The sequence below is a fragment of the Talpa occidentalis genome, unplaced genomic scaffold, assembly GCF_014898055.3.
Source record: "Talpa occidentalis isolate TD23 unplaced genomic scaffold, MPIMG_talOcc4v2.1 talOcc4.7, whole genome shotgun sequence".
Lineage (NCBI taxonomy): Eukaryota > Metazoa > Chordata > Mammalia > Eulipotyphla > Talpidae > Talpa > Talpa occidentalis.
The window spans coordinates 83,895,142-83,908,754 of record NW_023605083.1 but is presented as its reverse complement, the minus strand read 5'-3'; the positions used below and the strand labels follow the sequence as shown (position 1 = coordinate 83,908,754).

Below are 13,613 nucleotides of genomic sequence, written 5' to 3'. Positions count from 1 at the left end.
AGTGATAATACTGCCCTTGGGCCTGGATGGATGGAAAAATAGGACAGAGTAAACAATCAAGGGCATAAATAATGAATCTTCCAACTGAGCCCTGGGAGAGTGAAGGAGATTATCTTCAGAGCTGTTCAATCTGCCAGTGAAAGGGGAAGAGTCCCCTGAATTAATTACCTTGACTCTGTCTGATACTGTATTTAAGGGATTGTCACAGCCATTTAGAGCAGAGTTGCCTTTTAGATATAAACTTTAAGCCCATCTTTTTGTTTGTTTGGTTTTGTTTTAAAACAAACATTTATTTTGTTCATTTATTTTATTTTAGAATCCAGGGCTTTGCTTCCTTTCCCAACTTTTTTCTCTGTGTCAGCATTCTGTGAACACTGATCAGCCCTTCTGTTTGGATGGATCTTAGAATTTTGCTTATCTGGACATGTTGTCTGTAAATGTATATACTGTACAGGGGGAGAAAGGGGAGACTTGAAAGCCTGAGCCTGGCTCAAAGGAACTTTTAGTACCTTGAGTATATATTAAGCTTTGAAATTAAATGAAAAATTGGGGGCCTTCCTGCTGGCACAAGGGGTTGAGTCGCAACACTACGAAGCTATACACAGCCCCTGCAGCATAGCACAAGTGTGATCCCCGGCTGGCCAGAGAGCCTACCCACAAGGCGCAGCAGACCTCTCCTGTCTCCCCACTGCTCCCCTCAGCAGCATATTTCAGTCAGTCTGCCTGTGCTACTCCCCACTCTGTCTCTGGTCAATCCTCTCACCACCCCTGACCCCTGCACCTCTGGCTTGTACCCCAGTTCTTGTGTGCATAAATAAATGAGGAATTGTAGGGTATGATTGTATAACAAGTCACAAAAGGTTAAGCCAAGAATCATTTCCAGTATTGACATAAATATTTTTACTTTTGGATTAGTTTGCATCTAGTGTGGTCTCTTACAGTGGTTCCAGGCATTTCTCTGAGGAAGGGAAGACCAACTGCCTGAGAATATTTTGATGACCTAGTGATTTGGTAGTGAAGCTAGTCCCAGAACCCAGGTCTCGGAATTCTTCCCACCTCTGGATTTTTTTTTTTTTTTAATTTTCTAGAGGCATGTCTTATTTATCTATTTGTTTGTTTGTTTGTTTGTTTGGTTTATACATGCACTGGGTACAGTCAGAAGCCGGGAGGGCGAGAGAATTCACCAGAGCCAGAGCGGGGAGCAGAGCAGGCAGAAGGACTGAAGTACACTGCTGAGGGGAGCAGCGGGCGGCAGGAGAGGTCTGCGCGCCATATGGGACCCTCCTTCGGTGGCCGGGGAGCAGCCGGGGATCGAACCGGCGCCACAGAGGCCTCGGGCAGCTTCGCAACCCAGCGCTCAACCGCTGCACCACCTGGGAGGCCCCCACCTCTGGATTTTTAATACATTTATTTTTTTTCTCCTAGAATGCATTTCAGGGTCCCTATTAGAAATAATTTACAAATTTCCAATCTCTGTTCCGAGTTGTTTTTCTGTAGCAGAGAAGACAACGATGGTTTTATTAGTCAAGAAGGTTCAAATGAGGTGTTGGAGGGATAAAAGATGTAAAAGAAAGGCCAATTAGAGGCTTCAGATGAATCTCAGGGAGGGAGCAGTGGGCATCTAATCATAGATCAAATTCAGTCATAAGTTTGTTACGTTTCAGCTAGCTGAAAAGGGCAGAGGACATCTTTATTCAACGTATGAGCATAACTTTAGTTGAGGGTTCATTCCTGATCATAGAATATCAGTATTTGATTATTCATGCAGAAGGGCAAATAGGTAAAATATGTAGATGGGTAAAATCCCAAGGTATTGGCAAGGCACATTTTTAAGAAATAGCTTTAATTTCCTCTACTTTTTAAATGGGGCTTTCTAGTTGAACAAAATGATTAAAATTTATCATTATTAGCTTTATCAATATTATCTTTCTCAGGGCCTCCCTGGTGGCACAAGGGGTTAAGATGCAACCTATGAAGATATCCACAGCTACTGCAGCACGAGTTCGATCCCAGGCCAGGGAGATACCTACATGGTGCAGCAGACCTCTCCTGACTTGCCCTCTGCTCCCCTCAGCAGTGTATTTCAGTCAGTCTGCCTGTTCTGTTCCCCACTCTTTCTCTGGTGAATCCTCTCACCCACCCCCCCCCCACACCTCTGGCCTGTACATAAATAAATAAATCTTTAAAAAATATATATTATCTTTCTCTGGTCTTTCAAAAGACCAGCGGGCAAGATAGTCACCAGCTGGAATTATGCTTAGTTTCTGAGTCATCAAAAGTAGTTTATAAATCAGTACTGGACCTAGAAAAGTCCAGCTCATTTTAATGGCCTTGAGACAGTTTGTTTTAATATTTTTTTAAAGATTTATTTATTTATGCATACAAGAGCTGGGGTACAGGTCAGAGATGTGGGGAGTGAGAGGATTCACCAGAGACAGAGTGGGGAACAGAACAGGCAGACTGACTGAAATAAACTGCTGAGGGGAGCAGCTGGTGAGACAGGAGAGGTCTGCTTTTGCCATGTGGGTTGCTCCCTGGCCGGCCGGGGATTGAACTCGTGCTGCAGAGGCTTCGGATTGCTTTAAAGTGAGGTGCTTAACCCCTTGTGCCACCAGGGAGGCCCTTGTTTTAATATTTTAAGATTTAACTCTGTTACCAATAGGTCCTTTGGAGAATTGAACTCTTCCAGGGAAATTATAAACTAGCTCTTGATACTGACATGTCTCCTTTGTTGGCATAATCTGGCTCCATAGTATGCACAGATCACTCATCACATGTGGGCAAGCTATAGCTAGCCAAACCAAAACACTGTTACACCAAAGCAGTTCCCTCTTCGAACACTAGGCTGTATATGTGTTTTTTTTTTTAAAGATTTATTTTTATTTATGCATACAAGAACTGGGGTGTAGGCCAGAGGGGCGGGGGTGTATGTGTGAGAGGATTCACCAGAGAGAGAGTAGGGAGCAGAACAGGCGGATCTACTGAAATACATTGCTGAGGCAAGCAGCGGATAAAACAGGAGAGGTCTGTTGCGCCATGTGGGTTAGCTCCCCAGACTGGAGCCAGATAGCTTGATAGCGCTGAGACTTAAACCCGTGCACTAACAGGGAGGCCCTAGGCTCTGTGTATAATGATGAGAGAAAGCTGTTGGCCAAAATTAAATTTTGAAGTCAGGTTGTGATAAAAGAAGTGTACTGTAAATTATAGACCTAAAGTTGAAGATTTCTTTAAATCCTATTTGGGGATTCCCTGGCCTAGGGGTTAAGTCTCAGCACTATCACCATCTCAGTTCGATCCTCCACCAGGGAGCTAACCCATATACGGTGCAGCAAACCTCTCCTGTGTTGCTCGCTGTTCCCCCTATCAGTGTATTTCAATAAATCCACCTGTTCTGCTTTCCGCTCTCTCTCTGGTGAATCCTCTAACACCCTCCTGCCCCCAACTCTGGCTTATACTCCAGTTCTTCCACACACACACAAAATTCTGTTTGGTAGGGAAATGTACCTACCTCTCCCTATCCTTCCTCCTGTGGAAGAGCAACTGAATATTACAGCAGTTTAAAAGATAAGTTTCAGGGCCTCTCCGGTGGTGCAGCGGGTTGAGCACAGTGCTGTGGGGCTGTCTGCAGCCTCTACAGCACGGGTTCAATTCCCGATTGGCCACGGAGAAACCTATATGGTGTGGCAGACCTCTCTGTCTCGCCTGCTGCTCCCCTTGGCAGTGTATTTCCGTCTGTCTGCCTGTTCTGCTCCCTGCTCTGTCTCTGGTGAATACTCTCGCCCTCCCACACCTCTGGTCTGTACCCCAGTTCTTGTATAAAAATAAATAAATCTTTTAAAAAATAAAAGATAAATTTATGACCAATTCCTAACTCTTCCCATTCAGAAAGTGGTGTTGATAATCATTTGCTGACCTCAGTGAAAATCAGATTTTATGCCTCTTGCAGAATTAATTGGAATGATGTAGATAACATCCCCAGTTGCTTCAGGGGAGAAGCATAAACATTGCTAGTGATAATTTAAATTTCTTTTTTCTTCCAAAAACTAAAATACCTCTACCTTTGGCATTTTAGTTCTCACTGTGTAAAAGACAGGACTTGATCTATTTTTATTTTATTTATTTTTAAAATTAAAAAAAAAATTTATTAGACAAGAACTAGGGTATAGGCCAGATGTGTGGGACAGTGAGAGAATTCACCAGAGACAGAGTAGGGAACAGAACAGGCAGACTGATGAAATACACTGCTGAGGGGAGCAGCGGGCACGACAGGAGAGGTCTGCTGCGCCATGTGGAAACCTCGCTGGCCGGCCGGGATGGAACCGGCGCTGCAGAGACTGCGGACAGCTTCACAGCGCGGCGTTCAACCGCCTGAGCCACCAGGGGAGGCCCTATTTTATTTTTTTAAAGATTTACTTATTTATGCATATAAGAACTGAGGTACAGGCCAGAGGTGTGGGGGGGTGAGAGGATTCACCAGAGACAGAGTGGGGAAGAGAACAGGCGGATTGACTGAAATACACTGCTGAGGAGGGCAGTTGGTGAGTCAGGGAAGGTCTGCTGTGCCATGTGGGTAGCTCCCCGGGTGGGGCTCAAACTTGTGCTGCAGTGGCTGCAGATAGCTTCAAAGTGCTGTGTCTTAACCCCTTGCGCCACCAGGGAGGCCCTTGATCTGTTTTTCAAAGGAAAGGGTTATTAAGGTGATAAGAAGTTAAAGGCAGCTTATCCCAGGTCACAGTATATCAGAATAAAAGTTGCATTTTCTGGGCTTAGGAATAGGCCTTCTGTATTACCTAGCTATTCATCTAGAAGAGGTTTTACTAGTGTGAAGACATGTAATTTTGTGGCTGTGAAGGTGCTGGTTTTACCTTTGCTTATCTTATTCTCCCAAAGCCACTTTCCATTCAACAGAAAGAACCAGGGCCTCCCTGGTGGCGCAGCAGGTTGAGTGCAGCGCTATGACGCTGTCTGCAGCCTCTGCAGTGCTGTTTTGATCCCCACTAGCCACGGAGATACCCACATGACAGGGTAGACCTCTCCTGTCTCGCCTGCTGCTCCCCTAAGCAGTTTGTTTCAGTCAGTCTGCCTGTTCTGTTCCCTGCTCTGTCTCGGGTGAACTCTCTCACCCTCCCGCACATCTGACCTGTACCCTGGTTCTTGTATAAATAAATAAATAAATCTTAAAAAAAAAATTGGAACCACTGGATTAATGAAGAATCCATATTTTGATTTTAACTTGTCCTTCCAAGTATTACTTAGCATCCTCTAGAGAGAAGAGACAAAAGGAACCTTTTGCCTATTTCTATAGTTGATGACAAAATTAAATTGGAACAAGTTGTGTTTTCTTTCAGCAAGGTGTATATTTTTATTTTTGCCTGAACTGAACAAAGATCCCAACTGAAATGTGTATGTCTTACTAATTTATAGTATGTTTTGGAGAGAGTATTCCTTAGTGCACCTAGAAGTGAGAGTCAGATGCCACATAAGCCTACACACCAATTTTGCAGCTGTCTAAATTTGTGTTCCTACCATCTCTTTCATTCCCCTTCTCTGTCCACATCTGCTAATCTCTCAGTTCCCAACAACTAGTTACTGAAAATACCATGGCTCAACCAGGGAAATACTAATCTCCCCATCAGATTTGCATCCAACAGCTGTGTGTGTGTGTGTGTGTGTGTGTGTGTGTGTGTGTGTGTGTGTGTGATATTTCGTTGCATTCTTGCTTGAAGAGTATTTCTACATTTCAGAAACAAGATTCCACTCTTCAAAACAAGGAGATAAATTACTTCATATTAAATGTGCAAGTGCCTAAGAGTTAAACTTGAAATGAGAAGAAAAAACCTATTATAGTCGTAAAGTTTAAAAAAAAAAATCTATTATGTATTTAAAAGCTGTGCCTGCCGTCTTGCATTGAAACTGGCAGAGAGGCTACTTATCTACAGTTTCTCAGTAAAGACACTCATGGCGCGGCAGACCTCTCCTGTTGCGCCTGCTGCTCCCCTCAGCAGTGCTTTCAGTCTGTCTGCCTGTTCTGCTCCACACTCTGTCTCTGGTGAATCCTCTCACCCTCCTGTGTCTCTGGCCTGTACCCTAGCTCTTGTATGCGTGAATAAATAAATCTTTAAAAAAATATTACTCGATTATAAACAAATATAAAAAGAAAAGAAAATGCCCAGACTATCATAGGGCATTTGAGAAAATCAAGTGAGAGTGCTTTGATGTCATAAAGCTCTCTACAAATATAAGCAGTTGTTAATGACTTTATAAAATCACCTTTGTTAAGTAATTTAAGTGTAATCTAGAAGTTGGATTTAGTGATCATCTGGTCTGAATTCTTAGCTAGTGAAAATAAACTCTTTATCATCATTTCTGATGAATGATTATTGCTTTGCTTCATCATTTCTAGTGCTGTGCCACTATTGACAAGCTCAAACTGTTTGTTTGCTTTTCTTCAGACTTTAATTTATTAACCTCTTTTTGATCTCTGGTACTCAGAGAAAAGCTGCTCCCTCCTTTGTCTGACATCTCCTGTGACATTCTTATTTAGATCTTCATCATTTCTCATTTCAAAATCATGATAGCCACTTAACTGATTTCTGACATCTCCCATTAGTCTTTCATACTTCTAGCAGTTTTATTTAAAATAAACTTCTGACCATGTTAACTCTTATTAAACTTGTCCTTATTTCCCCACGAGTTGCAGGATAAAGTCTGACATTAGCTAATAGTTAACAACTGTGTCATAATTGAGGACATGCACTGTACTGAGCACTTCATAAATATAATCTCATATAATCATCACAATTGTTCTGAAAGATGTTGGGTCTACTTTTATGCTGATTTGATGGTAAAAACATTGACCTGTGACTCTCCAACCCAGCTTAATTGTTAATCTCCTATTGTATCTCTCTATTAATGAAACATAGACTTTTTATAATTTGGCACATTAGGTTCATCTCTAGATTTAGCACATACATCATTCGCTACCCTCCATACCAGACCACTTATGGTTCTCCAAACACGCCATTTAGTTTTGCCACTGCATGCCTTTCATTATGCTACTTTCTGTGCCCAATCTTCTCAATCTAATAAATATTTACTTGACCTTATTGACCCGTATTGCTATTCTTCATTCTTCCTCACTATTCCCTGGAAGTATTTGTTTATTTGGGCTTTCAAACAATTTTATTCATATTCTCACCAAGAATTTGTCATATTTGCTTTCCCACTACAATGTCATAGTACCTGATAACATCATGAGTTTCCAGTGAAGGAATAAATGATATCTCAGGTTAAACTCATTTCCCTTTAGTATTCATAGTATAGTTTCTAGATCCCTCTATTTTTTATATCCCAGCTGTGATATTTGTAGACTTTTCCACATTTCACATTAGAAAGTATTATTTTAATAATTCGAGAAAGTGAACTTCAGGGGCCTGTCTGGTGGCACAGGGATAAAAGACAGCGCTATCAAGCTATAGCCAGCCACTGCAGCTTGAGTTCCATCCTGGCAGGTCAGGGAGCAACCCACATGGCACAGCAGACCTCTTGCGTGTTGACCTGCTGTTCCCCTCAGCAGTGTATTTCAGTAGATCTGTCTGCCTGTTCTGCTCCCCACTCTCTCTGGTATATCCTCACACACACACACACACACACACACACACACCGTACCTCTGGCATAAATAAATAAATGTTTTTAAAAAAAAAAGAAAAGAAAGAAAAAGTGAACTGCAGAACTGCAACCTTCCAGAATACCTTTTACTGAAAAGTGTACCAAATGGACAGATGGTCCACCTACTTCTTTTTTTTTTCTTTTTTAAAGATTTATTTATTTTTATACAAGAGCTGGGGTACAGGCCAGAGGCACAGGAGGATGAGAGGATTCACCAGAGACAGAGTGGGGAGCAGAACAGGCAGAAGGACTGAAAAACACTGCTGAGGGGAGTAGCGGGTGCGACAGGAGAGGTCTGCTGTGCCACCGGGGAGGCCCTGGTCCACCTACTTCTTTAGGAATAGTTTTGTTTGCATTAATTTGTGGCCATTTCCTTGTCAGAACAGAGCCCAAATCACCTAAGAAAAAAGTAAGCAAAGGTAGCACTTTGTACCTGCCTTTCCTTTTTACCTCCTGTCACCTCACCAAGATCCCTGTCTCTTGGCTGCTTTATAGGCCACTGTTGAATGAAGACCACAACTTTCCCCTTTTCTAAAACAGAATGGCTTCTTAAGACTTAGGACTGTAGACACAGTGCAGTTTAAATGCAGAGAGTTTGTTATAAAAGTCCAGGGGAAAGAGCACGCATATTGTCTAGCATTGAAGACAGCAAGAATCTGTCAACTCCAAAGTCCATTCAGACATAATTTAATCTTTGCTGTTGAAGCAGATCAACAGTGCCATTGACTTTCCAAAAATGACATTCCTCAGGATTCTCTTACAAAAATAAATTCTAAGTATAGTAGTAGCTCCCATAGTTGCGTAATGTCTTGTCTTACTATTATATGCTAGTGGCGCAGGGTGGATATATTGCAAAGAACTAGGGTGTGGGGTTCAGGCCACAGTTTCTTACTTAGGGTGTCCAGGGAAAATTTAACATTTCTCAGCAACCCTCAGCCTTAATGTGCTTAGTTATTGTTAAAATTCATCTTTATCAAAGTACTAGTTAATGATTTTTCTGCTCGCCCAACATGTTGGGCATTTGCTGAAATTGCTGAATGATTTGCAGTGGGGGAAACCATGAGAGCAATTTCTTGTTTGTCCACAAATTATCATTAGCAGTTTCATTTGCAGATTGAAGGAGCAGAAGGGGTGGGCTTTTCGCCAGTTGCAGCTTCCCTCCGATTAGGGTGTTAGTTCAATTATGTCCAATTAGCTTTTATTGCAGATAGTGGTGATAATTACTTGCAAGTCAGTTTTTTGGCTGCAGTTATCCCAAGGCTTGAGGTATGAACTTGATGGATTTTAATAACCAGAATGATGCATTTCACTCCCTCCCTTCACTTCAGTTATTTCTTTTTCCAGAGCTCTTTTTAGACAGGAGGTCAAAGCATTGTAAAAATCCATCTCACAATTAAAACATTGTCCTTCTTCTGAAGAATTGAAGAGGATCATATTTTTAAAAAATCTTATTAGGAACAGTCTTAATGGCTTTTTATATTCTGAGATCATACCCTTGTGTTCACTGCTGCTCATCATAGGAGAATAGACTAAAGTGGAACTAAATGTCATTTATAGTGGTTTGTGCTTATTGTAAGATTATAGTAATTGGTAGGGAGGAGTTTAGTCTCTTCCTTGCATTTTATATTTCACCCAAATTGCAAAAGAAATTATTTTTGGAGCACTTTCTAAGTCTGTAGGATACTACAGACACTTCTTTAGCTCCCCGGGATGTTTAAGTATGTTAATAAGTTTTTTTAAATTTTTGTTTTTTAGAACTATTATCTAGATAGAAAATTTGCAGTAATACCTTTGTAAACAGTCTTTGCTAGATGGAGAAAGAGGGATAGGGAAACTGCTTGTCTTTCTCTGAGATGACTCAGTTCCTTAGCTTTTTCTCTTCAAATTCTCCCTCCAGTGATACTGTTTCATGGTTACCCTGAAAAATAAATGGAGCCGTAACCAAAATCTTATTCCTTTACATGCAAAAGCCTGAGGTTGATTCCAGCTGGAGCTATTAACAGATCTTCAGGTGACTTGCTGCTGCTGCTGCTGCTGCTGCTGCTGCTGCTGCTGCTGCTGCTGCTGCCTTTTTTTTTTTTTTTAAAGATTTATTTATTTATTTATTTTAAAGATTTATTTATTTATGCGTACAGGAACTGGGTACAGGCCAGAGGTGTTGGGGGTAAGAGGATTCATCAGAGACAGAGTGGGGAACAGAACAGGCTGGTTGAAATACTCTGCTGAGGGGAGTAGTAGGTGAGTCAGAAGAGGTCAGCTGCGCCATGTGGCGGCTCCCTGGCAGGGGATCGAACTGCTTCAGTGGCTGCAGGACAGCCTCATAGGTTGTGTCTTAACTGCTTGCGCCACCAAGGAGGCCAGATTTATTTATTTATACAAGAACCCGGGTACAGGCCAGATGTGCAGGAGGGTGAGAGGATTCACCAGAGACAGAGCAGGGAACAGAAAAGGCAGACTGATGAAATACACTGCTAAGGGGAGCAGCAGGCGAGACAGAAGAGGTCTGTTGCACCATGTGGGATTCTTGCAGGCCGGCAAGGATCAAACCCACTCTACAGAGGCTACGGACAGCTTCACAGTGCGCGCTAAACCGCCTGTGCCACCAAGGAGGCCCGACTTGTTGCTTCTTAAAGAGCCTGTTTTTATTAGTGTTTGTCTCAAGTATGGGAACAAAGGGCATAACTGCTTGGATTAGGGCCAGTCCTTCTCCAACATTCATTTCTCTTTTGAGAACTTCCCTGATCACACCCGATAGGAAAGAGTGAATGATAAACATCATCTTTGTGCTACTTCAAAGTTCTTCATTGATTGTCACTGAAAACCTCTCTGCTGCAGAATAACCAAGACCCTGCCCACCAGCTGCTGTTGGTGTGAAAGTGGAGAAGCCTAGTTAAAGTGGTGCTTGTCAGAAAGTTTGGAGGTAAAGCTTACTATGTCATTTGAAACTTTTTGTATAGTGAAAGGAAAGAGTGTTAAAACTGTTATAAGCCAAAAGATTTAACAAGGCTTTAGCTTACACCATTCAGGGAGTTGTGCTGAGGTTCAGGATATTTGTTTAGAGGAAAGCGCCTTTTAAAAGCTCTTTTTGAAATGTGAATATAACAGGTAAAGAGACATTAGTGAATGCCAGTCCTGAAAAAAGGAGGGTCATTAATGATGCTCCTTCACCATCGCCATTTTTTTTAGATCCTTTCCAAAGGTGAAATTCTCCATCTTTAGGGTAAGAGTTTTGTATGAATGCCTCACAATGGAAGCATTGCCAGAACAGGGTGCAGGTTGGAGGGAATTTGAAGTATAGACAGGGGAGAAAATGTTACTCAGATAATTTTTTTTAAAGATTTATTTATGCATGCAAGAACTGGGGTACAGGCCTGAAGTACAGAAGGTGAGAGGATTCACCAGAGACAGAGTGGGCAACAGAACAGGCAGATAGACTGAAGTACACTGCTGAGGGGAGCAGGAGGCGAGACAGGAGAGGTCTGCTGCACCTTATGGATAGCTCCCTGGCTGGGGATTGAACTCGTGCTGCAGTGACTGCAGATAAATAGCTTCATAGTGCTGTGACATAATCCCTTGAGCCTCCAGGGAGGCCCCTCAGATAAATTTTAAAAAGAAATTGTGAGGGTGATGAGGCAGAAAGATATAGGCAGCTATTCCAGATGGCAAGAATCCCCATGTCAGCATTCACCAATTCAGAGTTAAGTCATCTGCTTTAAGATAAAATGAATGACCAACAGCTGTCTTGTATAACAAAATTGTAACAGACCAGTGATATAGAAGTACATTTTTGCTGAGTAAGAAATAAACATTTAAACTTTGCTATTATAGTTGCCAAAAATGGGCAGCTCTTCCTGCCCACTTGTGTCTGTGCAAGTGTCAAGGAAAGTGTCCTTTCCTTTTTTATGTAAAAGCTCTTTTGGATATAACAAAAAAAATTATAAAAAGTAATTAACCCTGAGTTTTAGTATCTTAAAAGAAAATAAAACAAGAATGGTTACTACAGACCATTTTCTCCAACTCCTCTTTGTGATCTCCAGCCTCCCACCTGTTCCATACTTCAACATTGCTGTCTTCTTGTTGTTTTTTTATATTAAAAGAAAAGCTTTTATTGGGAAAAAAGAAACACAGTTCGGTTTATTTGTTTCTTAGTAATGGCATCATTGTGGGGAAGAGCAAAAGGGGGTGGGGGAATCAAATCCCTTTGTGGGGAGGCCCAAGCTTCCCAGAATCCCTTGTCCCTCCCTACTCTGGGCACTGGGGCAGGAAGTGAGAGGGAAGCAGCAGGGCATGATTGATAAAGCTACCTGAGCAGACAAAAGGCACTGGTGGGCTTTCCCTGGGCCAAGGGTGGGTGGGCCTGGGCTCCAGGCGTCCAGCTGGAGCTAGTCCTTCCCCTTCCCTTTCTTGGCTTTGGCCTTGGCTTTGGTTTTGGGGGTGCAGGGCTTGGACACACGGATGGTCTCCTGGCACTGGGCATTGTATTGCACCTTCTTCAGGGTGCCTTGGTGTGCTTTGGTGCCAGTGCCCCCATCACACACTCCCCAGCTCTCAAACTTGTACTTGCAGTCGCCTCCAAACTCCTTCTAACAGTTGCAGGGCACTCTGCACCGGATGCACTGAGTCTGGGCCCCGCAGGTACCCTCGCCAAAACCCACGCCATGGTCCTTGCTGCTGGGTTTGCAGGGTCCCCAGGTCCACTCTGCACACTCGGCCCCCCAGGCCGCCCTTCTTCACTTTGTCTTTCTTTTTGGCCACAGCAGAGGTGAGCGCCAGCAGGGCGAGATCGAGGAGGAGGACACCTTGGTGCTGCATCTCGCTCGCTGCCCTCGGTGCTCCGCTCCCTCCCGCACTGGGCCCCTGCTGTCTTGTTTTTAAAATAATTTTTTAGGGGACTCCCTGGTGGCATAAGGGGTTAAGTCTCAGCACTACCACTGTGGTGGCCTGAGTTCAATCCCCAGCCCGGGAGCTAACCCACATATGGAGCAGCAGACCTCCCCTGTCTTGCCCACTGCTCCCCTCAGCAGTGTATTTCAGTAGATCTGCCTATTCTGTTCCCCACTTTTTCTCCCCCCTGGCTGGGAATTGGGGATCAAACTCATGCTGCAGTGGCTGTCTATAGCTTGATAGCGCTGAGACTTAACCCTTGCGCTACCAGGAAGCCCCTGATTAAGTGCTTCTTGCAAGACATCTCCAGAGTAAAGTTACTCTTTGCCCCCCCTTTTTAAAAAAGATTTATTTAGGGCCTCCCCGGTGGCGCAGCAGTTGAGCGCTGGGTTGCGAAGCTGCCCGCAGCCTCTTAAGCGCAGGTTCGATCCCCGGCTGCTCCCCGGCCACCAGAGGAGGGTCCCACATGGCGCGCAGACCTCTCCTGCCGCCCGCTGCTCCCCTCAGCAGTGTACTTCGGTCCTTCTGCCTGCTCTGCTCCCCGCTCTGGCTCTGGTGAATTCTCTCACCCTCCCGTGCTTCTGACTGTACCCAGTGCATGTATAAACAAAACAAACAAACAAATAAATAAATAAATAAACAAACAAAACCTGCCTCTATTAAAAAAAAAAAAAAAAAAAAGATTTATTTATGCATAAAAGAACTGGGGTACAGGCCAGGGGTGTGGGGGGGTGGTGAGAGGATTCACCAGAGACAGAGTGGGGAACAGAACAGGCAGACTGACTGAAATACACTGCTGAGGGGAGCAGCCGGCGAGACAGGAGAGGTCTGCTGTGCCATGTGGGGATCTCCCTGGACAGGGATAGAACTCGTGCTGCAGTGACTGCTGATAGCTTCATAGTTTGCGTCTGAACCCCTTGCGTCAGGCCCAGGGAGGCCCTGCCCCTTTGTAATTATTAAATGTTTTGGGGGGATATACTTTGGGGGGAACTGTGCAGACATCCTGTTCCTCTTCTATCTTTAAATTTATTAGTTCATTTACATTAATATAGACTCATTT

At 43.4% G+C, this 13,613-nt stretch overlaps 1 pseudogene; it reads right to left on the bottom strand.

Annotated features, from left to right (window-relative positions):
- Positions 1-12,028: 12,028 nt before the first annotated feature.
- LOC119232376 (midkine-like) lies at positions 12,029-12,510 on the bottom strand (annotated as a pseudogene).
- Between the last annotated feature and the right edge of the window lie 1,103 nt (positions 12,511-13,613).